Source organism: Ambystoma mexicanum, chromosome 7p, assembly GCF_040938575.1.
Source record: "Ambystoma mexicanum isolate Mex_15411 chromosome 7p, UKY_AmexF1_1, whole genome shotgun sequence".
Taxonomy (NCBI): domain Eukaryota; kingdom Metazoa; phylum Chordata; class Amphibia; order Caudata; family Ambystomatidae; genus Ambystoma; species Ambystoma mexicanum.
This window is the reverse complement of record NC_090939.1, coordinates 962,960,057-962,986,348: the sequence shown is the minus strand read 5'-3', so window position 1 is coordinate 962,986,348 and position 26,292 is coordinate 962,960,057. Positions and strand designations below refer to the sequence as shown.

At 46.8% G+C, this 26,292-nt stretch overlaps 1 protein-coding gene across 5 annotated transcripts in view; it reads right to left on the bottom strand.

Annotated features, from left to right (window-relative positions):
* GK (glycerol kinase) overlaps positions 1-26,292 on the bottom strand; it is a 2,191,429-nt gene that overhangs the window by 2,102,640 nt on the left and 62,497 nt on the right. The window lies entirely within an intron of this gene.

The window sequence follows — 26,292 nt, the reverse complement described above, 5'->3', positions numbered from 1 at the left end:
GGAGGCAGCACATACCACATTTGGGGCAGATTTTGGCGCCTCTTTATAAAGTGACGCGTAAAAAAATGTAATTTCGAATGGGGTGACGAATAGGAAACTGTGTTCCAATTGGCCAGGGAAACAATTCAAAAGGTGCTTGATTTATGCCCATTGAGAGATGGTTAGGTGGAATTGGACTTTTCCGTACGAGATGCCTATGCCAACTGGAGCCTATGGCAGAAAAAGGACAGGAAACGGGTGCCTTTAGGATTCTGGAGTAGAAAGTTAACGGATGTGGGTGACAGATACACTCCCTTTGAAAAGCGGTTACTAGCATGTTACTGGGCCCTCGTAGATACGGAACAAATAACAGTGAGTCATGATGTATTGATCCGACCTGAAATACCAAGTATGCAATGGGTATTGAGCTCCCCTAAAACACACTGAATTGGTCATGCACAGGAGGCTAGTATCATAAAGTGGAAATGGTAGATTCAAGATTGTGCCAAGCCCGGTAAAGGTGGCGTGGCAAAATTGCATGAGCAGGTGGTGGGAGTTCTGCTCATAGACCTTGAGCCGCAGGGAGAGTTGCTTGTTGAAGAGTCTCCAGTTACATGGGGGATCCCATATGGAGAATTATCGGATGAACAAGTCTAGCATGCATGGTTTACAGATGGTGCAGCCAAATATGTGGGGATTGAAAGACACTGGAAAGTAGTGGCGTACAATCCCAGACTGAAAAGGTGCGGACCACCTCAGGGAAAGTGGGGAAGTATTCAGTTTGTGGAATTATATGCCGTGTATCAGGCGTTGAAACAAGAACCGCCTGGACGTTGTCATATTTATAGTGATTCATGGTCAGTGGCAAATGGGTTGGTATTATGGTTGCCTACTTGGAAAAAGAATGGATGGAAAATTCATGCAAAATAACTGTAGGGAAAGGAACTGTGGCAAGACATTGCCGAGGTGCTAATACATGCTACTGTAACCGTATATCATGTAGATGCACATTGCGCAACAGATTCATTGGAACCGTTATTCAATTCTGTTGCAGACGAACATGCAAAAGTTGGAGTAATGGACACAAGGGCTGAGGAGGAGGATTTGGAGGGGATTGCAAAATGAGCCCACCAGAAGAGTGGACATCTCGGAGGGAAGGCTACTATCAGGTGGGCACAAGACAGGGGAATTAGTATTCCGTTAGAAATTGTGAAAACGATAATCTTACAATGTCCAACATGTCCACACCAGAAACATCGATCGGTTCCTCACATCATTCATGGTACATTGAAACGAGGTAAGTTGCCTGGACAGATTTGGCAGATCGATTATATCGGTCGTATGCCCTCTAGTAAAGTATGTCAATATTCGTGCACAATTGTGGACACATATTCTGGTTACCGAATGGTTTTGCCATGTAAAAGAGATACCCAATTGAATACAATTAAATTATTAGACCAGGTGGCCGTATACTATGGTATCCCTTTGCAAATTCAAAGTGATAACGGATCCCACTTTAAAGGGAAAGTGGTACTAGATTATTGTCAAGAAAAAGGAATCAAATGGATTTTTCATGTCCCTTACCACCTGGAAGCTTCTAGGTTAATTGAGAGAATTAATGGATTGTTGAAAGAACAGGTGATGGGTACTTTGAAAGGTTGGCGAGAATGTCTCTTAGAAGCTGTTCAAATTTTGAATACCCGGTGAAACTCCATTAATGCGCATGTTAACGAAAGCCTTGCAAATCAAACTAAATCGAGCTGTGGAAACTGTTGTATTGGGAAATATTCCCTGGTGCATTGGCCCCTTATCGTGCCACTCCTGAGTCTGCTGGGGTAGATTTGCATGTAAGGGAAGAAATTTGGCTTGAACCAAGAGGTATTGTTGTGATTGATACAGGGATTGGAGTGCAGATGATTCCGTCTGCACATATGGGATTAATTGCCCCAAGAGCAGGTTTGGCCTTGAAAGGCATTCAAGTGTTGGGTGGGATTGTGGATGCTGATTACCAAGGTGTGAGTAAGGTAATTCTCATTAACAGTGGTGAGAATATGCTGCCGATACATAAAGGAGATAGAGTGGCCCAATTAATATTAGTACCTGTAAAACTATCCATGGTTAAGAAAGGAGAGCCACCCACGGTATTAACTGTTCGTGGGGACAAGGGTTTTGGCTCATCAGATGCAATGGTCCCAGGTGCCAAAGTATGGGTCGAGAAACCTACTGGTCGACCCGTTCCAGCGGATGTACTAGCAACTGGGGAAGATCAAATAGTTCTGATTATGGAACGAGGGAAAAGGAAATGGACGCATATCCCGAACAGCTCTCATGATTCCTGCCCCTCAAGTCCCCAGCCCTCCAAGATGTCAGGCTGGAGCCAGGCCACGATCACCTACATGGCCCCAAGGGCCTCTCCATCCCTCCAAAGACTCACTTGGAGTCAGACTTGGCGCTTGTGGCACCAGACTCACTCACTCACTCCCATAGGATAACATTGGGGATTGGACTTGTAGTGCATTGATGGGGACAAGATGGATGCCCACACCTATTTCGGCTCCCAGAACTGCATGTGCAGTCTAGTCCTTTGGGTGTGGTTCATCCCATAGACACCTGGGATATTTAAGCCACGCCCAGGCTGAGAAACATGCTTTGTGTTTTCTGCACCTGCAGGGTGACACTCACCGTGTTCGGATCCGTCTCCAGTAGGCCTGCATCTTTCTTCTGCGCTCAGCTCCTGCAAGAACACTGTTAGGAGCAGCCTTACCTTGCAGCTCTTCTGCCCATCATTCATCGCTTCTTCTGTTCTGCGGGCATCTTCGGCGGTGTCATTCCCATCCCGGCACGCCGCTTCCTAAGGAAAAGGGAAAAGAACAGAAAAAAGGCATTATTAAGCATTCAGCAAATCTTTGCTTATTATTAAAGACTGTACAAGCTTCAAACGCTTACCTGAATCCCAGCCGCTCTGGGGGAACTTTGTCTCCGGAACTTCTCATCCATCTGCAAGAGGGAAAAGACACTCCAGGTTAGCATGGAAACATCTAGAGGTGCCGCATCCCGCGCTTACTCACCGCATTTCTTCTTCATCCACGCTGAAAACATCACGGCACCTAAAAGACACAGAAAAAGAACTCGGTTGAATACAAATACAAAAAGGGTCGCATTGCGCATCGCGCTCTCACTCACCTTCAGCGCTACTCATCTCAGCAGCACGTCGCCATCCCCGGATGCCGGCCATCATCTAAGGAAGGAAAGGAACGAAGTTAGAGAACTGTTCAAAAGACTCATTATACTTACCTGTCGGACTCTTGCCAGTGAAGTAACTAGGCAGCAACGGGCCTGCATCAATCAACGCGCCCCTGCCCTGAAAGCAGGACGGAGAGTACACTTTCCAAGAAAACAAGGTGAGCTGTGGATCAAAGGGAAGGGTTGGACCCCGGGGAAGAAGGGGTTCAAGCACACAGAGACAATCGGGAGTTAAACTATACCAATCCTGTGTTTCAGGCCCAGTCTCCGGTCGAGTAGACTCCAGGGAAGGGTTCGAGGTCGTAAGATGTCAGAACAGGCTGAGTGACGTCCCCGTGGATACCAGGTGAGCGTTACACCAACAAATGTTAATTGCGCAAGTGATTTGCTCCACCGATATCTTGTTTTTGAATTCTGATGTTTTAGATTCTGAGTGTGCCGAGTGCCTTTGTGGAGTCCATTCGGGAAGGTCCAGGAAAACGTCAGTGGAGGTGGCAGAAGTCTCTATTCGCCAAGTGGAATGGGGGATATGGATGAAAACTGAGGTTCCTACTACCAGTGTTCTGCCAGAGGATGCGTCTATTGCAGTTTATCGCGGTGCATTACGAAAACGGTGGGGGCAGCGAGATTATGCTTTGCTTCTACCCCCTTCTGGAATTTCGACACTTTTCACATCATGGTTATCCAGCCCTTGTCAGACAGCCCGAGATTGTGTTGGTCTATTTAGCCCAACAGGTTTTGAACATTTCACATTTCTGCTCGACTGATGTGCATAGCTCTGGCAGATTTTATTTTGACTTGCCTTGTGGCCATTCCAACGCCTACCCCTATTTTAAAGGAGTTATTTGGAGTCTTGCATAATGATTCCTTGGTTGAGCAATTGGATGTCCAGAATTCTTTTTCAGTATATGAATATTGTACATTCTGTGCTGACACTATCCACAAATGGAGAAACATGACCTGTATCAGAACACATGACATCGCTCCTGCTGATGTCTGCTATTAAATGACTTGTGATCCGTCCTACATTGGAAAGTGTCAGCAGCTAAAGATTCATGCGAATGGAAAACGAACTGATTTTGAGCAACGATTATGTACAACATCTATAAATGTTTGTGTTTAGGTTTCAAATAATATGGTATGCAATTTTACTATTTTCACTGCTAGCCACCTGAACCATGTAAAACCTCCCCCTGGTTGGTTATTTTCCTGTGGAAGCTTCACTTATTCATACATTCCTGCTAATGTGTCAGGTGTCCCATGCGCTTTGACACACCTTGGTTTAATGATGTATCCTTTGAAACCTACAATTGGGCGCTATATACGTGCTGTTTCATATACTGCCTTAGCGCCCGACTGCAATTCTGAAGTGCATTTACTCTCTGAAACAGAGGAATTAGCGTTAGCCATTTCCATTATCGGAATTTGGGGCTTAGCAGCTGCGGGATATAAAACAATGATTAAATTAGCCTCTCTGGTGGTTAAAGGGCTTAATGAAACCTCACAAGCTTTAACTGAACTGTTGCTGGATAATGGGAATTTTAGGAAAGCTATTTTACAAAATAGAGCAACTATAGATTATTTGTTTTTAAAGCATAATTTGGGTTATGAAACGATGGAAGGAATGTGTTGTTTCGACCTGGGAGATCACTCCCAATCTAGTGAAAAACATATTAAAAAAGGTATAAAGGATCTGGTTGCCTAGGTAACACAGGATCAGGATGGGGGTTGGTGGGAAAACTGGTTTGCATGGATTCCTGAAGCACTGCATTCTGCATTGATTTGGATGTTTGGAATTGCTGTGGTAGTGATTTGTTTTTGTTGCTGTGCTTCATGTATTCCTAATTTATGGAGAATGTTCCAATGATTTTGGGTGTCCCCCGCACGCCCATCGGGTTATGGTAGTTGAGTGTCCAAGGGGTGGAGTGTAATGCTTGTGTGAAATGCGAGCTAGAACAACATGGCGTCGGTGCACAGCCATTTTGGACACTCATCTCCCATCACTGTAATAAAAGCCCGCGCCTCCGCTGGCCTCGCAGAATAAACAAGCATTTCAGTAGCGAAAGCAGAGCAAGGTCACGTAACTACATAAATATTGTTGCCGAGTAGACGTGCTATGGACAATAGTTATGGTATAGTCCACTGAAGGACAAATACGAGGAGGGAGTCGGAGCGTCCTGCAGGTGCATAAGGGTTTCTGGAAATGAATGCGAGGAGAGGGGCGCTGGGTTTTTCCACTCTCTGCCACTTCCACTTGTGATCTGCTCTTCAACCGAGGGTAGACACAACCGAGAAGGGCGGGGACATGCACCCATAAGAGGGTATTCTGTGGCAAGGTTAGATAGAACTTGGGGTGATGCAGTCTCGCTGAGAGGGAGGACGCTCCGCCTCAGACCCCATTAGCACGAGAGATCTCTTTGCCTACCTGCTCTGGTACTAAGCAGTGTTGCTGTGGCCAAGATGCAGGCGTCTTCTGCATCCTTGCTAACGGTGAAGCAATTTATTTCCATATTTCTATATATCGAAGTGTATGTCTGTTTATGTATGCTAAGTTCATATATACATATATTGTGTGAATAAAGAGCCTATAACGAGCCATCTTAATTTTTATTATAACAATTAGTCTCTGTGTGATTTCTTGCCGGTCTTGAGTCCAATAACTTGTTCTGCCCAGGGCCAGGGAAACGTTAGTTTATGTGTTCTCTGCACATGGCCAAGCAAAAGCAAAACAGGGGCATACACAAACAAAGCTACCCTTTGGAAATCCGACGGGGCAGAGTGACAGGGACATGGCACTTACCAAAGAGGATCTGCTTACAGCGCTAACCAAGTTCAAAGGGGAGCTCACAGAGACAGTCAAGGCAGAACGAGCTAGCATTAGGGAAGAGCTATCGCAGGCCATCAGGAACAACCACAGAGACATATTACGAGTTTGCCGGTAAAAAATAAAAATTACTGACATGCCGGTACTACCGTTTCCGTGTAGCACTGCTGCCGGAATCAACGGTAGATTCCGAGTCAGCGTGCATGCGCATTCCGGCATGCCGGAAACGATAGCACCGGCATGCCTGTTAATGGCCCCAAAAGGCCCGATATCGGCATAGATGATGCCGCTGACACCGACGGTATTACCGGCAACGGAAACAAAGTCATTGGGCCTCATTACGAGTATGGAGGTAGCCATTTTAGCGGTATGGCTTCCCCCATACCGGGTCTGGTTTCCAGGAATAGGGAATTACCGGGCCATTCTGACCTTGGAGGGCCCGGTAATTCCCTTTCCTGGGTCCTGGACCCGGTACATCCCCATTCCCTTTGAGCCCCTATAGGGCTCAATGGGAATGGGGAGGATGCTAACAACGGGCCCATTAATGACGGGCCCGTTAGCATCCTGGTCTGCTAGCGGGTCCTGCTAAAGGACGCCTGGTTTTACCAGATGTCCTTAGCGGGACCCGCGAGCAGACCGCGACATGAGGCGTGGTAGAGGGATAACGGTGCCAGCAGCTCTACTGGTGCCGTTAACCCTCTACCGCCTGGGTCGTAATAAGGCCCATTGCGTCGGAACGGGAACGCACAGGCAGCCATCAGGCGTGGGAGTAGACCTGCAGCACTGTACTCCACATGGAGAGCATCGAGGGATAGGAGATGCAGAGACGGGAGCAGCAACATCTGATGACGGTGAGTGTCTAGTACTGTAATCCCAAAGTCACAGCACACACCTTGTATCCCCAATGCCAATGGTGAAGACCAAATATCAAGTAAGTGGCACCAGATCCCTGCTGCATTTGCACCCACCAAAAGCCTCCTCCCCACAAGTACAATGTATCTGCCACCAAGACAATCAACAAACCCCACTGACACACGCCACATGTCCCATGTATATCCGACACATGTAACATCTGCATGCACACAGACGCACATAACTGTCCAACTGCTGCCGTCACCACCGTGCCACCGCATGGCCAAAGCCACCTCATGTCAAGATGCACACATCACCAGCAGTTGCACACCTGTCACACCCACCATATCCATACCCCGAGAGTAAACATCAATACATCAGCGTACACAATCGGAACACATCAGTTTGACAATCAAACTCCACATGGGACACAGCCAAACCACTAGACACCAGTACCCCAGTCAACAGACACTGCGCACTCCATGGCCGCACCACAAGGATGCTCCCACACTGCATTCCCTCCACATTCTTGTGTGCACCATGCCAGGCCCTCCAACATGTCCATGGCAATGCATACGACTCTGAATGCACAAGCATCGATGTATGTCAGATGGATGCACACTCATCACTAATGCCCTGCCTCACTGTCCCACACAGACACATCTGACAGCGAGGGTGAACATGCCACCACACCCCAGTCAACCATTGCACATCGCTGTCCCTGCGAAGACACTGCCTCTAGCCAGGATCCAGGCACCTCTACGGCAAGGCCTGAGGGTGCAACAGCATCTACCGCACAGCCCCCCACCACCGGGAAACACAGGCTGCGCAGCAGCCCCTGCACCCACCAACAACTGCCAGCAAGGACCCCTGGCAGTCCAAAAAACCTGCCATCAAGGACCCCCGCCAGTCCACAACACCTGCCAGCAAGGACCCCTGGCAGTCCAAAAAACCTGCCATCAAGGACCCCCGCCAGTCCACAACACCTGCCAGCAAGGACCCCCGGCAGTCCACAACACCTGCCAGCAAGGACCCCCGGCAGTCCACAACATCTGCGGCCAAGCAGGCACATCAGCTGGAAGAGCCAGACTCCCCAGTGCACAGCCTGCAGAAGGATGCACAATCCCCAGTGCACAGCCAGCAGGATGAGCCAGAATCCAAGCCCCACAGGCAGGTGACCATACATGCAACACCAACATATGGCTCTGGTGCACACAGCACAGTGGAGGCCAGTGGGCCCGACACACATAGCGAAGGTGTAAATGAGTCCCACAAGCCCTCGGAGTCCACCTCCCTTGCGACTACCTGGACTCAGACACATTAGAGACATAGAGGGGCGCCTCACCAGAATGGAAGGGCGGCAGCATGCCATGCACACCTTGATCACCAAATACCTCACAGAGGCGCAACTGATCCGGCAGACTATGCAGGACTCCATGCGTAACATGGGCAGGATGCTCGGCAGAGCCACAGTGGGCATCTACCACCTGGCGAGGCGTGTGCGGGAGGGGAATGAAGTGATGTCTAGTATGACTGTGTCCATAAATATGTTGGTGAACGCAATAGCCAAGCAACGGCACATCATCCCCCCACTTGCCCATTCCTCTAGCACAACACCGACCAGTTTGATGCAGAGTAGTCCTTTGCGACGCTCACAGTGACTCAATCGGCCACCAGAGGCTCTCCCCATCCTCAGAAAAGGACCTGTTAATAGGCCAAGTGACTACTGCATGTGGGGAGGGAGTAGTTGGGAAGGGGTAGTGGGGGTAGGGCAAAGGGGTGGTGGGGGTAGGGGAAAGGGGGTGCTGGGGTTTTGGGTGTGGGGGTAGTGGGGTAAGGGGTCAAGTAAATGGGCTAGAAGTGTTAGGTAAAAAAGGTCAAATTTGTACATAGTTCATTCAATACACCTGGTGTCGGAAACAAACATGACTGGACATTGCTTCTTGAGTGTGCGTCAATGTAATCATGTACTGTGTCCAGTGCCCAGTGGGACCCATACACAGTGCAGTGTCTTCTACAGTCCATCAAAAGTAGTGGTCGATTAATTCCCGACGTGTTGCACATCCATCAATGCCATTGTGCCGCTGAGGAATTCCAGCATCTCCTTCATACTCATCCTCAGGTGGCATCATGTCCATGTCAGGGGGCAGGAGGACGTTGCGCCGGATGCACATGTTGTGTAGCATGCAACACAGTAGTATGATTTTTCCCACCTTCTCTAGCCTGTAAATGAGGGCTTCCCCCCGACCTGCTGAGGCAGTGGAAACGGGCCTTCAACAGGCCAAATGGCTGCTCGGTGGTGACACGAGTGTGTGCATGTGCACGGTTGTAGGCCTCTTCGTGCCTGTTGTGTGGTTGCCTGATGGGGGTCATAAGCCAGCCCATCAGGGGAAACCTGGAATCACCTGAATGGGAGCAAGAGAAAGGGTACTTGTGATTTATTAGGTCATTCCATGTTAGCACTGGCTGTACAGTGTTCATCATAACATGCAACTAAGCACAGGGAATCATAACTGTACATGGCATGTGTAATTTTCTATGAAGCCGGTAAATGAACTCGGGGCTCATCCATGGGTGGGGGAGGGGGGGGGGAGGGTGCAGTTGCTGTCACATGGCTCATTCAAAGTGAACCTGCACGTTCACAATTCAAGTTCAACAGACCACAATGGCATTATTGTGCATTACTGTGTTACCAATTAAAATGGACTGTGCATATACAGTGCCAACCCACACATTTGCCTAATTTGCTACATGTCATATTGCTTTATAGACCTGCAGCGAGGGACGTACCGGGCATTATGGGCCCTGAGAACCGAGTTAATGGCCGAGCAAAGCGAGGGCCTTCAAAGAGGTATGAGGGACCATAACTCCCAGTACGGCCCTCGCTGCAGGTCTATATAGCTATCAGAACACCCACAGGGCCCTGTGGTCTGACTCATCCAGCAGACAGGTTGCCTATGCTGTTCATACCCCCACCTCCCCAAATCCAAACCCCTCATGGCCTACCCAGCAGACAGGTTGCCTGTGGTATTCATATCCCCCCCAATTCAAAGCCCTCATGGCCCACCCAGCAGACAAGTTGCCTATGCTGTTCATACCCCCCCCCATTCCCCCAATTCAAACCCCCTCACGGCCCACCCAGCAGACAGGTTGCCTATGCTGTTCATACCCCCCCCCCCCAATTCAAACCCCTTATGCCCCTGTGGTTAGACTCACCCAACAGCCATGTACGATGTCCAGCGTGTTGTGCCATGTAGCGGGGCAGCATGGAGTGATGTGTGGAGCTAGGGTATCTTGCATGCACAGCAATGCGTGATTATTTTGCGGTCATCGCACACCATCTGTACATTGTGGGAATGGTACAGCTTCCTGTTGCGGTACACTATCTCCACAGCATGCCGGACAACCAGCTCCACATGTGTGCAGTCGAGCGCACCTATTACATTTGGCTTGCCTGCAAGTGCATGTAAGACTATTTTGGTAGCATTCACCCTCCTCCACAGTCCGTGGTAAGCTGATGTGCTTGCGCATGTGGGACAGGAGTGCAACTAGCACCTGGGTGAGCACACGCAAGAGAAACAGGGTTGGTAGATTCCATGCAGCTGCCACACTGTGAGCTGATAAGTGCCTGTGGCAAGGAAGTGTAGCACTGACACTACCTTAAGCGGGGGGGGGGGGTGGCTGTCCGGATATTGATTAGGCTCACCTGGTCATCATACATGAGGTCCACTATTGTGGTGATGGTGTCCCTGTCCAGCCGGTACAGGGTGGCGATCTGAGCAGGTGTTAGATTGAATGGGCTGGCCCTTAGGCGAGGGATTGGTGGCTGCCTGTGGGGTACAACTGCCTGCACAATGGATTTCTGCTGGCCTATTCTCGCCCTCCTTCTCCTCAGTGGCTCCTCAATGAGTAGCTATGCAGGAATGTCCTCCATCCACAGTACTGCTAGTGCTAATGGTAGCATTGTGGATTTGGGAGGAGTGTGGTGTGTGGGAGTGCTCCTTTTGGGCTGTGCCAGACTCCATTGCCTCCACCTGTGCTGATTGTGAGCACCTGTGGCAGGTTTCTACACACCAGATCCCAATCAACGGTTGCAACGCGATGCCAGTGTTTACAGCATCATTGTATCCGTTATTACCAGCATGTCTGTGCACCTCTTAATGTGGCCCCAATTGCGGCATGCCGGTGTCACTGGCACGGCTGCCGCTCGTCAACGCTGATACCAGTACCGGTATGGCCAGCCACGGCGGGTCCCTGCCGATGCCGGTGACACCGGTATCGCGAGTCTCAATAGTCCGGTCCGGCAAAGGATGCCGGTACAGTGATACCGGCATCGATTTCACCGGACAGGCAAACTCGTAATGAGGCCCATTGACTCCCTAGGTGAGCGAGTAATGGAAAAAGAGGAGTGCCTAACTGAGCTGGATATAAAAGGTGGCAAAATGGACACAACAAACAAAGGAGGCAGAGGAGAGGATAAGGGCCCTGCAGTAGAAATCCGAAGACATAGAAAATAGGTAACGAAGAGACAATATTTCTGCATTCGGGAACTGTTCGAGAACCTAGAGGAGGGGGAACGGGCCCGAAATATGGAGATAGAAAGAGCACACAGAGTGGGCAGCAGGAGGGCAGATCCAGGTGCGAGCCTTCAGGACATACTAGTGAAAGCGCACAACTATAAGGATAAAAAATGGCTCATGGAGGCGGCCAGGATGAAAGGGAAAATCTGAGTGAGAGGATGCGAAATCCAGATATACGATGATCTGTCCCAAACCACACTGGCGAGGAGACGCTTGTTTAAAACGCTCACGGAGGAATTGAACAAGAGGAAGATGAGATGTCTCCCAGGTCGAGGATGGTCTGAGGGCCCTGGGGGTGGCTACAAGAGAAGCAGGGGAGGACAGTATGAAAAACCATCCAGGTGAGTTGTCAGGCGAGGCACGAGCTGGGGCCCAGTGGTGGAGTACGAAAAAGACGAAGAAAACATGAAGGCCAATGTGATACGGGCGAAGGCTCACTAATAAGGACTAAGGGAGTAGAATATAACCTGATGCAGGGTAAGGAATTGGGAGAGTGACGGGAGGGGGTCGGGGGTGAATATCCCACACAGTTCACTTAAGGGGACCACGTCAAGGACGTGGACAATGGACCCAGGGAAAGTTACAAGTTAGGGATATATAACCATTTCTGGGGGCAGCCGGGTACAACATGATAAAGGCTCAGTTGGTCAGAGGAATCAGGGGCGTCAGGGCAATCTGTTGCAAACACTAGCAAGAAGGAATGTATAGGTTAACCTCTTGGAATGTAAGGGGACTGAACAGCCCGAATAAGAGGGTCACAATCCTGCGGGAAATCAACAAATATGGGGCGGGAATAGTCTGTCTACGGGAGACACATATGATTAAGGGCGATGAGGGTCGCTTACGTAGCAGGAACTACCCACTCCAGTACCATGCAGCCGCGGGAACCAAACTGGCAGGGGTGGCACACTTATTCCATAAATCCTTACGAATAGAAGGGGCTAAGGTGAAACGGGACCTGGAGGGGAGGTATGTGCTGGTGAAAGGGAAAATGGGTGGCCTGGCATATACATGGGCATCAGTTTATGCCCCCAACCAGGGACAGGAAGGGTTCTTTAAAAGGTTTTTGAAGGAATTGGGCAGTTTCAGGGAGGGGAGCCGATAGTGGCTGGGGACTTTAACCTGGCAGCGGACCCTGTCTGGGACAGGTCAGATGGACTGAGGGGACATGCAACAAGGAAGAGGGGATTAATGATGTGTGGTGGGCACACCATACACAAGAGAGAGACTACTCTTTCTACTCACATGTACACAAGACCTACTCCTGAATAGATTATATTATGGCAACGGGAGGGGTGGTTCAAGCAAACAGAAGGATCCATATTGGGAGCATGACAATATCGGACCACGCTCCAGTCTCACTAGAGTGGGAGGGAGGAAGGAAGCACATAGGGTGTGGGGGAGGGACTGGGGGATAGAGACTGGCGGAATATATTCTAAGAGACCGTGAAGTGAGGCATCAAATAGAGGATGAGATCCGGAAATGTATGGAGGAGAGGAGGGGGGGGGGGATAGAGAAACAACCCGCCGGGGGAGAGATGGGATGCGTTTAAGCAGCACATTCAGGAACACTTCATAAGAGCATCAAAGCAGAGTAGTGAGGAAAGGAAAGAAGCAGAGAGTGGGTTGGAAAGAGAAATACAGGAACTCGAGAGGATGCATAAAGAGTTTGGAACAAATAAGGTGGCCAGGAGACCAGCGCATGCGAGAGGGCAACATAAGCAGTTAACCAATAGGTTGGTGGAGAGTACCCTCCTAAGGAGCAGGCAGAAGTTCTATGAGCGTGGTAACAAAGTGGGGGCAGTCTTAGCGAGACAAATAAGGGCCAGAGAACAGAAGGCGTTCATAACCACTTTGGAGAATAGAGGGGGGCAAACAAGTAGGGACGGAGAAAGCCAAACGCGGGATAGTGAGAGAATTCTATGCAGATCTGTACAGGGAGGAACCAATGGATGAAGAAGGGCAAACGGCATACCTAGCAGGTTGGGAAGGGCCAAGGCTATCCCCCGAGCAAAAAGATCACCTAGAGGAACCCATAACATGCTAAGAGTTTCAAAGAGCAATATCACGACTAAAGGCAAATAAGAGTCTGGGGAAGATCGGCTAACGGCAGCATTCTACACAACAACATTCAGCAAATTGTTCACCATAGACTTTACAGAGGTATTTAATGACTTTAGAGAGAAAGGGGAAATATCCAGATCCATGAACATGGCACACATCACTCTCATCCCGAAGCCGGGGAGAAACCCACAGCTATGCTCCTTGTACAGCCCTATAGTGCTCATTAATGTAGATGCCAAACTTTACACAAGGGTATTAGCGGCAAGGTTAGAAGGGATTCTCCTGGACTTGGTAGCACAGGACCAAACAGGGTTTATTCAGGGTCAGAACACGTTGGACAATATAAGAAGGGTCCTACACATAATTGATGAGGCCGGAAGAGGGGGGGAGCACCACACCTACCCGTTTATTAATGTTAGATGCCGAGAAGGCGTTTAACCGGGTCAACTGGGGCTTCATGGAGCGAACACTCAGAAACACATGTGTATGAGCGCGATACAAATAAAATATATCAAAGATGGGAATAGGACCGAATTTTCTGAGAATGTTACAGGCCAATTATCAGAAGCTCAAAGCCAAGGTTAAAGTGAATGGGAAATTAACCAGCCCATTCTCGATAAGAAGAGGAACAAAGCAAGGATGCCTACTCTGCCCGCTCCTTTTCGCTTTGGTGATGGAACCCTTTGCGCAGAGGATAAGGGAGAACAGGGAGATCCGAGGGGTCAGGTGGGCGAAGGCCCACCAGAAAATAGGCCTTTTCTCCGACAACGTGGTCCTGATGATCGCTGAGCCGGAGACTTCACTGCCAGCAATAATGAAGGAGATAAGGGCTTTCTCTGAAGTGTCTGGCTTTAAAGTGAACTTTGCAAAATCAGAGATCCTAAACCTAGCAATCGAGGGGGGGGGAAAAGGAGTAAGCTAGAAAACAATAACCCGCTCAGGCGGCAACAGGACCAGTCAGATATCTTGGGATGAACCGAACGACTTTCATAAAACAAATAGTCGGGGCAAACTATCCACCGCTGCTGAAACAAATTAAGGCGGACCTAGCAAGGTGGAAAGGGTTGTACATATCATGGTTTGGAAGGATAGCTGCCGTCTAAACTAATGTGCTCCTTCAGCTCCTCTATCTCTTCAAGGCGATTCCCCTGGTCGTCCGGGAGGGTGGGGGCTGATGAATGACATTCAGCAGTGCATCATGGGGTTTGTCTGGGAGAGGAAAAAGCTAAGGATAGGGAGGAAAACATTATTCAGGAACAAGACCCAGGGAGGAATGGGCTGCCCTAATATAATGAAATACTACCTGGGGGCGCAACTGAGAGCTATGGCAGGGTGGGGGAGAGAATCAAAAACACTGGGTGTGTATGGAGCAAGCGGTGGCGGGAGAGCGAGAGCATCTTTGGAAAGTATTGGGTATGAGAAAGGAGGACAGGCCAGAGGGGCAAATGGGAAACTCAATCACAAGGAACATCCTGAAGATCTGGGATCACTTAAACAAGAAGTTTAAATTGGCTCCATGGCTGTCGCCACAGACGCCCATTTTTGGAAACCCTGCCTTTCCACCAGGAATGGAGAACAGGTTTAAATGATGAGTGGAGGGAGGGATAAGGAAGATCGGAGATCTGTATGAAGGAACCCAATTCAGGTCATTTGAAAGCTGCAGTAGAGAGCTAGGTCTAAGGAAGGGGGTCCTATTTGCTTATCAACAATTACGACACTTGGCGGGAGTCCCCGCAATGATGGAAGGGGCCACAAGGGAACAGACGGAGTGGGAAAAGTTAATGTCCTCTACAAAGAGCAGCAGGGGGCTGATCTCGGCGATATATAGGATCTTGATAAGCGGGGAGGAAAGGGAGATGGGGCACTGAAGGCAAATGGGAGAAGATGAGTGAAAAGGTGCTCACGGATAAGGAATGGAACAAAGCCGTAAAGGGCTGCTATACCTCATACACCTCGGTAAAGCACTGAACTACATACAAGATACATCATTGGCACTACACCCCAGAAAGGCTCCATAAAATGTACACCTCAATGTCAGCAACGTGCTGGAGTGGGTGTGGGGAAGTGGGAGTGATGGAACATATATAGTGGGGATGCCCGCAGCTTAAACACTTCTGGCAGGAGGTGAAATCTAAGGTGTTGGTATAACGGGAGTAGATATGGAGCTTCATGGAGTGACGGTGCTCCTGTGCACTTTGCCTGAGGGGGAACAAAGAACGGGCGGGAGTGCTGTAACGCTATGGGCAAACTTAATGATGGCCGCAAAGCGGTGTATAGTGAAACAATAGAAACAGAAGGAGCCGCCATCTATTATGCAATGGTACTATGCAATATGGGACACAGTGGATGTGGAGAATATGACGGCGATAGTATGGGGGTCATTGAAGAAATTTAGCAAAGTTTGGTCACCCTTCATAAATTACGCAATCAAGGACATTACACACCTATACATCCCGAAGAGACTGAGGGCGCTGGGGATACTAGAGGAGGAAGAGGACTGAGCCGCAAATAACAGAACACAAGGGGCTGCCTACAGGAAACTGGTTGAGAGGGACAGGGGGGAGGTGGGGAGGGGTTACAGTTGTTACAGTATGTAATGTTGATTGAAAATGCGCTATGCAAAAGATTATATGGAAATACAAAGTTAATTGTGTATGTGAACAATGTTGAGCGAATAAAAGATTGGTTTAAAAAAAAAATTACCACAGAAAACTGACGCTTCAAGCTTTCATTGACAACGCATTTAAACTAAAGAGCAAGTTCTTCATATTGATTTTAAACAGAATGAAACCACTAACTAAATTAAACAACAAACTACAACAACTACGTGTAAACATGTGCAACGTCAACATAGACACCTTTTCAAACCTCTGTGCAGGTGAATGGTTTCACACCAGCAGCACATAACCATATTTCAATGAAGAGTCTTATAAACAAACAACTGTTTTAGACAATAATGGGTGAGGTTATGAAGTGGTAGCACACACCATTATTGGCAAAAGAAACCTGTATAGAAAAGTTTTCCCAACAAACCTTCAACCAAATGTTCCTTTTGTCCAAACAAGTCATCCAGTGTCCAAATGGACCTGAAGCACAATATGTAAAATACACCACCAGTTGTTCAAATGTTTAACAATTCCTCAATCACTATTTCAAACTAAAAGACAAAAGTAGAATTAAAACTTTACAAACCATGAACTACTGCCCAGTACGCATCCACACTGGACTGCGATGTCCTCGCATTAGCCTGCATTTCTGGAACTGCTTGCAAAAGCACCTTCAAAATGTTAGCAACACACCATTCCGCTATACAAAACCTTGTCCATAGATTGTACTATGCAAATATATTCCTGCTCAACAACTCAAAAAATGAACATTCTCTTCTCCTACATGGAACAGCCGAGGAACTCGGATAACTAGAACACATCCAAACTAAATATTTTGGTACTGAAGTTGACTTAGAAAATTCTGTTACTTTAGAAAACATTAGTGAACACCTCACAAACAGCAACCTCCTTACAAACACATACAAGAAAGAAATAGAAATGTTTCAAAACACATCTGCTGAAATACCAAAAGTATGTGTCTGTTGTTGCAGAGCTATTTGTGTTTAATAGTCAGACCTTCCAGGATTCTGCAGCATGAAATGGCAAATTTTGCAGAATCAAATGGCAAATATTGCGGCACAAACCTTTATTTATTGCAGCATTTTTGCAGGACATTTTGTATTAACTGTAGGGTGTAAGATTGCCACATTGCAGGAAAGAGGCAGAGTGCAAGGCTACAAGAGAGCCAGGGTATCATTATTATGTATCTTTTGTATTAATTTAATAGGAAGAGTCCCAGATGTCTCTGGCTTGGCAGAACAGTGTTTGATTTGGCTACATTTTTGGTTTAATGTGCATGCCTATTTAATAGTATGAACAAAATTGATCATCATCAGTTGTAATGCTAAAAATATTTCCCTTCTATGTTCTCCAATCCCCCAAACACCCACACACCTCTCACCAACACACACCTCACCAACTCCCCATCACAACTTGCATTCCTGAACCTCTCACTCTGTCATACAAATACTTATGTGCTAGGTCACACTGTCAAGTCACAATCTGCACTCCCCAGCCCCTGCCACACTCCAAATCATACTCCCAACTCACACCTTACCATCTACAATTCCTCCCGCAATATACAGTCCTTCACTCTTTTGTGCTGCTTCTACCATTCTATGGCACTCTTCCCTCAACCTTTTTCCCAATCTGCAGCTCACTACCTCTTTCCGGCCAACCGCTTCCTCTCTGGTTTCTGGCCCACTGACCACACGCTCCCTCTACTTTCTGTACCTCCGCTCGCTCTCAGAGGAAGCAGTGATGCGGTGGGCCAGAAATCTGTTTTCTTGTGCACCGCTTCATCCTCTGACCTACTGCTCTCCCTCTGCTTTCTTGCCTATCACTTCACATCTCACACATCTGGGTTGTTTGACGAAGTGGAATTATTTGCGGCGGAATTGACCGTAGTCAATTTCGCCGTGAATTGATTTGCACTTCATCCAAACAACCCAATATGTACCTTTCACCACCACCCAACCCTATCCCCTACTTAACTGCTTCGTCGCGGCCTCTTCTCCTGCAACCCTGCATTATATGATCTGTCCCTCTAACGCGGGTTAGATCCGACTCTGCAGGGTCCCTTTTTAGTTATTTTCTTTTCGGTCCCCCGCCTCCAATTTTGATGAAGCAGGGTGGCAACCTGCAGTTCCCAAGCCCATAAATACTGAACATGGGGAGCGGGTGACTCCCCCGCAACACACGTTCTGTATTCATAAAAATCGATCGAATGGTACTGGCCAAAGTAGATCACACCATTCGATCGATTTTTGTCGGTCAAAATGGGTCGTACCTTGAATCGAAAACGCTCTCCCGACAGTGTTCTGCAAGCTCCCAGCGCCTTTCACAGGAACATGGAAACAGCATTTTTATCCTGTTTGAGGAACAGAAATGCAAGCGACACAGCAGCGGTTCATAACTTAAAAGAAATGCAGGACCAGGAAAGACCCTGGCCTCATTACGAGGAAGGCGGTAGAGGGTTAACGGCGCCGGTAGAGCTGCCGGCGCCGTTAACCCTCTACCGCCTCATTACGAGGTCTGCTCGCGGGTCCCACTAAGGACATCTGCTAAAAGCGGTATGGCTACCTCCATACTCGTAATGAGGCCCCCTGTCATGCAGTGGCACTCACATCCCATGCGCGTAGGGTTGCCTACAATTTCTGCACATTTAAAAGTAAATCTTGCTTGGAAATGTGGGATGCGCTTTTAAATTTGCAGAAACGCCCCCTGATTTGCTCAAAGAGGTAAAAAAGGCCATCTGAATGGGCGCGCATATAAAAAGTGCCCATTCAGGTGTCCCTTGTAGATTGGGCTGCTCTTTTTTGGGCGCAGGTGATGAAATGTGTTAGTGCATTTCATTTCCTGCGTAAAAAAAAGTTTTGAGAACCTGCCACCCTGAGTATTTTTTTAAACGGTAGTTTTTGCTGATTTTTAAAAACTTTTTATTAAGAAAAAAGATGCTGTTTTTGCACAAAACTGCTGTTTTCGCTGCATTTTGCAGGATCGCAAAATCACTATAAGCTGGAGGGTCTGAATAGTACAAAAAAAAAGTAAAAGAATTGTAGATAGGGCCTACAAAATACAATCGAATGAGGAATCCCAATGGCTCCAATTAGCTTTGTATCTAACAGCAGAAAATACAAATAGAGAATATTAGGTCCCTCAAAGGTTTGCACATACTGCAATACAAAGCTCGACAATAACCAAATGCCCTCACTAAGAACTAATCTGCCCACTTCCAAAACGCATCATAACTCAAACAGTACACCCATGCCTTGTACACAAAACTGCCAAATTGTCTCCATCTGAGTTATTACTGAAAGGCATTCATTGCAAAGTAGTATATTTGCCATTAGATCTTAAAGAAAATGTAGAAACTCTAGGAGTAGTTTGGCCAATAGAACCATCTTTGATTGTAGTAGTTAATGGAGTACCAACAAAAGACAAAACAATTTGGCAACAACTTGTCGACTTTAACAAAGTTAGACAAGCCCTAGAATATCTTAAACAAAACAATGAATACTATGGAAATATAACCATAGAATGAAACTTGAAAGAAACCTCCCAAATAATTGTAGATTCACCACAACTGGCAAATTTGAACGTGTGGATGATGTTACTGCAGCCAACATTTTAGACCACTATACAATTCACCCACTACATGCCAAAGACACTACTGAAGATGCATTATAAACATTTCAAATGCGTCAAGCCAAAGGATGTCCAATCAGCATATGGGACACAAGTGTAGAAGCATGTTCTTTTCCTTTACTCTTTATTACAGGAAAAGAGAAAGATAGGACGAAAGAGCCACACAAATGAGTGCCTCAGAATATCTTTTACAAATTTATTCTGAAGACCCAGGATTCAGACAAAACATAGAATACATTTTCCACTTCCTGTTCAAAAGCGAACTAGCAACTCCATGTCACATAGTTGCACACACACATTAGAAACAGGCTCTCATTTCTTAAACATGTCAGCTATCCAACGCCTTACAAAGAAAAAGACAAAGATTAAGTTTTGCAGTCAAGTATCACAAATCTCTTGGCAAACATGCATGGTACAAAAAAATACTGGTTCTGACCTCACACCGATGTACGTTGTATGCTAAGTAACCTACGCCCACCCACATGGTTTGTTACGTTAGGTTGTGCAGAATAGGCATGTTATGACTTGCATGACTTGTTACGCAATCCAAACCAAAATAAAGAGGGAATAGACATAAAAACACCAGGAGAACTCTGTTCTCTTGACCCTGTCAATTCAAGATACTTTCACCATCTCTTCATTGCCATGCTGCACTTCATCTGCAATAAAACGACCCCGCCCGCACCAATCTGAGAAGTAGAGCACTTCTTTTAGAGAAAAGAATTTCAATCCAGAGGAGCACCACACATCCATATGCATGTATGCATAAAAGATGCTCCCAAATTTGGCCATGACAGTGATGCCAATGTTTTACGATTCATAAAAAAAATACATTAATTGTGACATCCATTCAAAAACCACACATAGTGACCTACTTACACAAATCTTACGTTTCTAAAGACATACGTGTGGCAAATGCTGCTGATATCGATATAAAAACAAATGTCGCTTTGGCTTTCCCTAGACTAGTTTCCACCAAAGGACAAGTAAATAACTTGATGTCTTCTGTTAAGGCACAGTGTAAAATGGAAACCCCCTAAGAACACATATAACATTAAAAGAAATAAGGGAATCATAGTAAATCAATCATTACAATGCGATCATTGCCCTCTTGTGGAATGCAAATATAGACATTCAATACATTGCAATTGCAAGATATGTCACAGCATATTTCAGCAAAGCTGAGACGACTGAGCTAAAAGACCTTTGGGGTGACATTTCATCTGACAAAACCAGGTCACAGAAATTGTACAGCTTTGGTATCAAAATGCTGTCACATAGAGAATGCAGGTCCAACAAAGTTGCAATGGGAAATCTGAAAACATTTTCTGGCTAAGCCTAGGTCCAGCTTCATCACGAAGAAGGGTTCTAAAATCCTACCAAGAGATAAAAACAATAGCCACAAATGATCCCAACAGCCATGATATTTTAAAAAACAATGCAATTGTCCCATACTATCCAAACAGAAGTACTGCTTTGGAAAACATGTGCCTCTACGACATAGCCCAAAACTACTCCTACAAAAATAATCTTATGCCAAATGAAAGTACTGGCAAATATTCGGTCTCAGCGTGTGAAGGGACCCAAGTAAAACCAAGCCCAGCCCAATTAATCATGTAAAGTTATCCTTTAAATCTCCACCGCATAGAGAACTTTATTACATACCCCTACTGCAACTATTCAAACCTTGGAGAAAAGAGGAAGAATTGTTAGGTGACCATGACGCATATGAAGTTGCATTCAAGGCAAATGAAAGCAGTGCAACTGTCAATTTTAAACAATACAAAAGTTGGACAATGAATGCCAACAAGACGAAGAAATTGAAACTCTACAGTATAAAGACACTTCTGAAGGCAGTTAACCTTATCTCACAGGAAGCCGAGAACCACTCATTCAAAATGAAGCAGAAATAGCCATGACTGAGGGAGAAAACACCATGCATCAATCTAAACATTCTGAAGATTTGCCAGTGCTCCAATCACAGCTAAATTAACAACTCACCATTTACCTAGAAGTCATCTGTTGTATCAGCTCCACAGGTCTAGCTCCCTACAACATACGAGGTGTAACTTTACAACAACTACCTCTCCACCCAGTAGAACACCAAAACAAATTAGAATTCTCCACATCGTCAGCAGAAGCTGCTAATGAAGTACGCAGAATTCTGCAATGAAAGTCTGCCTAGTTGATAAAGTGAGCATGGTTTCCAACCTCATGCTGGCTTTAATTCATCTCAGAATGCAGGAAGTCCTAGAAACCAGACTACGAAGAACTGTTCGGAGGAAAACACATTGTTTTTGAAGACATCCTACAGTTAACACTGGTAAAAGGACAACCCATATTCAAAACAGTAGGGCACAAAGAATGCCGTAATACACCTGGCAGCATTGGAAATTTAAATCTCTGGCAGCCTTTTCACTACAAAGAATTAACTCAAAACATGTGCAAGTCCGCAGATCTAGCCTATGCTAACATTTTAAAAGCATTAGAACTGGTCTGCTTATGAAAGATGCTAAATCCACCTTAAAAACTTGAGTAATCAATGAGCTCTATGGACAAAAAAACATCTGCCCCTGACGTCATGGGACAAATAACTAAGCAAAATGTAAAATGCATGTGCTTAAAGCCAACGCTTGCAAGCTGTAGCCAATTTAACAATACCATGTTGAAAACAGAAATGCAACTCATAGTCCATATCAGTTCCACAGACAAACTGGAAGTGCATGTCAGTTAATTTAATTCAATTTCTTGGTCATTTATATAGCGCTTATACACTTAACAAGCGTTTCAAAACACTCCAACGGAGGGAGGCTGAGAAAAAAGATTAACTTTCTTAATAGGCATTGGTATATTCAGAATGGGCAAGTGCTATGCGTTTAGTGGTACATCATAGGACAAGAGGAATACAAATTGTTAAAAATATTGCACATGCCCGACGTTTGTTACAATGAGGCAAGAGCTATACATGAAGAAAGGAGAGAGGGTGGGGTGTAGGGTAAGACAAACAAAGCAAATAAGTGCAAGAGACACATAGAAGCAAAGGAAGGAGATGAGAGAGGGTAAGGGGAAGGCACACTATGCATAACCAAACAAAAAGTGGCAGTAGATGTTTTTTACATTTTATTTTTAAGCAAGGTACAGTAAACACAGGAAAACCATAAGTGGCAGCAGATGTAAAGACACAAGGTAACGAAATTAGGAGAGCTGCCAACTCACGAATAAGTCAGCATGTGCGCTTTGAGTTTTTTGGTGGGCCAGGTGCGAGGGGTCATAGTCAGCCCTCAAGTCCGGTGACTTCAACTGGATGTGCAGAGGTGGAGGTTGAAAAATGGGGGTCCAACCAGTCTAGCCAGGACCGCACAGACAGACAGCACAGACAGGAGCCTTTGGAGTGGGGCCTTGGAGAGGGGAGCCAGCGTTCGCCTGACGGTTTCATGACTGGCCAGTAAGATGTAGACACAGGCCAATCATACTGCAACATCAGGCTGCTTCAGGTAGGGCTGCAGAGGGCAATCATCGGGCGGCCATTTTGTAGAGATGTTGAGGCACACAAAGGAATGATCAGTCATGGTGGAATGAATGCCTACAAAGCACAAACACACACTGCTCACAGGAAGGAGGAGATCACGGTGCAATATGGCAGTGGGCGCTGCATCTAAAACAGACAAAAACATCCCACGAGCATCGCACTGCAGCAAGGCCTACCTGATGCAAAAATTAAGGTTGCAGCTCCCTGTGACAAGCGGAGCCTCGTGGTGATGGGGGAGGCTCTGTGAGTCCCAAGATGTTTCTGCGTCCAGCTTCTGTGCAAGGTCGAGGAGGAAGTCTCCCTTTGGGAATCTGCCTTTGTATCAACAAGCAACGGCATGACACATCAGGATTTGAAAAACGATTAACTCTGTGTCTAACTAAAACGTAATCTTGACGCAGAACAAGGTTTAGTTAATGAAGCAGTTGTTGGCTTCCAAACACATCCACACAAGAACATGGTTTGTCAACATCCACTTTGACAAACTTGCAGATGCTAAAAGAATAGGCTGCACAATAACACGTTTCCTTCTTTTCAAATGCATGTATGTAACCAGACACCAATTCTCTCCGTCTCTTGCGTATGCTGTCACTATTCACAAGTCGTAAGGTCTACACACTGATTGACACAGGCAGCAGAATATTCCAAGAAGGCATGCGTTACGTAGCACTTTTCCATGCACTCAATGGTCTAATCCTCGTTAACTTTAATGCAAACAAAGTCAAAGCAGATATTCCTTGCAACCTAGACTACAGTAGCAGGGTTTGAAATTGACAGGCGCTCGGAGCCATGTAGATCCTGGATAGTGTCTATTAGAGCCTGGTTAGATTGACTCGGACAGCAACCAGGAGCTACTTTTTGGCTATCCACGCCAAATGGTGCTACACAAAAATGTACCTAACTGACATTAGCTATGCATTTGTGAATTTGTATAAAATGTGCATTAGTAAACCTCTATAACATATGCAGAGCTTGAACAGTCAGATGTATTGGACACAAAGACAAAGTGGCTTCTCATTTGGAAGTTTGGTTTGTTGTATACTATGTGTTTGTGCCCGATGTTCATGCAGCAGCAGTGAGAGTAAGCAAGAGCACATCACAGAAAAAGAGGCGGCAGTAGAAATAAAAATGTTGTGGCAGTAAAGCCAAAGTAACAGATGAATAAATGCAGCAACAGATGTAGAGGCAGTTCTAATGTAGTGGCAAAGATAGGTAAAGACCAAATGAGAAGTAGCAGCAAGGTAGAAGAATTGACAGAAAATGAATGCAAGAAATAAAGGAAAGCAATTTAAAGGGAATATAAAAAGTGAAGACATGTAAAGCAAATTAGCAAGAGACTTGATTCTACAGAAACAGCCCACAACAGAGCAAAAAAACAATAGAAAGAGTGATTCCACGTGTGCATTTCTGGGGAAGAAATAACAACAAAAAAAAAGTACTGCCAACTTTCAGCCACTCCATTCATGAGAATGGACTTTAATGGTTCCTGGTTCATGATGAGTAACTGCTGGTCATAGGAAAATTCTGACACCCAGGAGCTACTTTCAGCTGCTGCTCAGTGCATTTAAATTTTGATCCCTGCAACAGGCTATTGTCATGGCCACAGGCCCTAGAACACAAAAACTACACCATCTAGTGATGGGGGCAATGGACTCACTTATGTCCCTTTGGGACCTATAAACACAGGGGCCCCGGCTGGACTCAGCCCTGGTGCCTTTGGCGCTAGGCTCATATAGAGATGTGAGCAGGAACACTTTATTTCAGTGCAGGAGTGCTTTTATTTTACAAGGACTTTCCAGGAGCGGAAAGCCTTTATTCCAGAGAACATCCTCATGTGGCGACTCATCGGGTGTGGCTCCCTAGGCCTGGTCTTCATGTGCTGACTCATCGGGTGTGGCAGGCAGGCTGAAACTGGTGGGCATGGCTTCAGAAGCTCAGCTATATAAGCTGCTCCATCCTTAAGGCCGGTGCTTCGCGTTACTGTGCACTCGCGTGCAATGGGACGGTCACCGCCGCTTGGACCAGTTTACTTACCTTTGAAACCAGGCGTTCTCCTGCATACTCACCTCCAGGAGACTGGTGCTTCATTGCTTCATCTGCAGACTCATCTCCTGACATCCAGTGATCTTGATCCCGACGCCGCAGCACCGCACTCCGCATCCACGAACTCGGACCCTGTGAAGAAGAAGAAAGACAAGGTTAGAACATCCGTCCTGGGGCCGCGCCGCATTTGAACATCACGCACCCCCTAGTTAACAACTTACCAGCTACTGTAGTGCTGCAGCTTCGCTCCTCATTCCCTCTGGCTGTCGCCTCGAGCTCCTCAGCTTCTGCCGGCCCGGCAACATCACCTGCAAGGGAGGAAAGCAAAAGAGCAAATGTCAAAAATGGAACGGACAGCAATACCAGACAACAAACTTTACAATACAACAAAAACAGACGAGGAAAGACAAAGGCAAACAGGAACACTTACCCAAAGTATAATGGCTTAGTCGCAGCAGGACTGGACTACCATGTGCAAGGGACCAGTGAAGGAACTCTGTCCAGATCATACAAGCGCTCCTGTCAGAAGCAGCAGGACGGAGTGCTCACCAAAACTAATCAACAGGTGAGCTTTCCAGGGACAGCGCATCCCACAGGTACCACGGTTTGGGAGAAGGGGATCTGGAAGGGGATCAGGCGCACAAGCTGGCATACTCACGCCCCCTATTCTCCACGCAGTAGCAGTCCCGAGCAGCATCACCTATTAGCACCAGTGACCACATAAGCGCAGAGGGCGAAGTCGGACCCGAGCGACCTCAGGTGAGCATAACAGAACGCAAAGCCTCTTTGAATCTCTGCCTGGGCGTTATGGAAACTTCTGAAACTGACCAGTTGGCCCGATTGCTGGGAGAGTTACAGGCTGAAGTTCATGCCTCAAGACAGGAAACCAATGCCCTAAGGAGGGATCTAATTGTGAACCGGGAG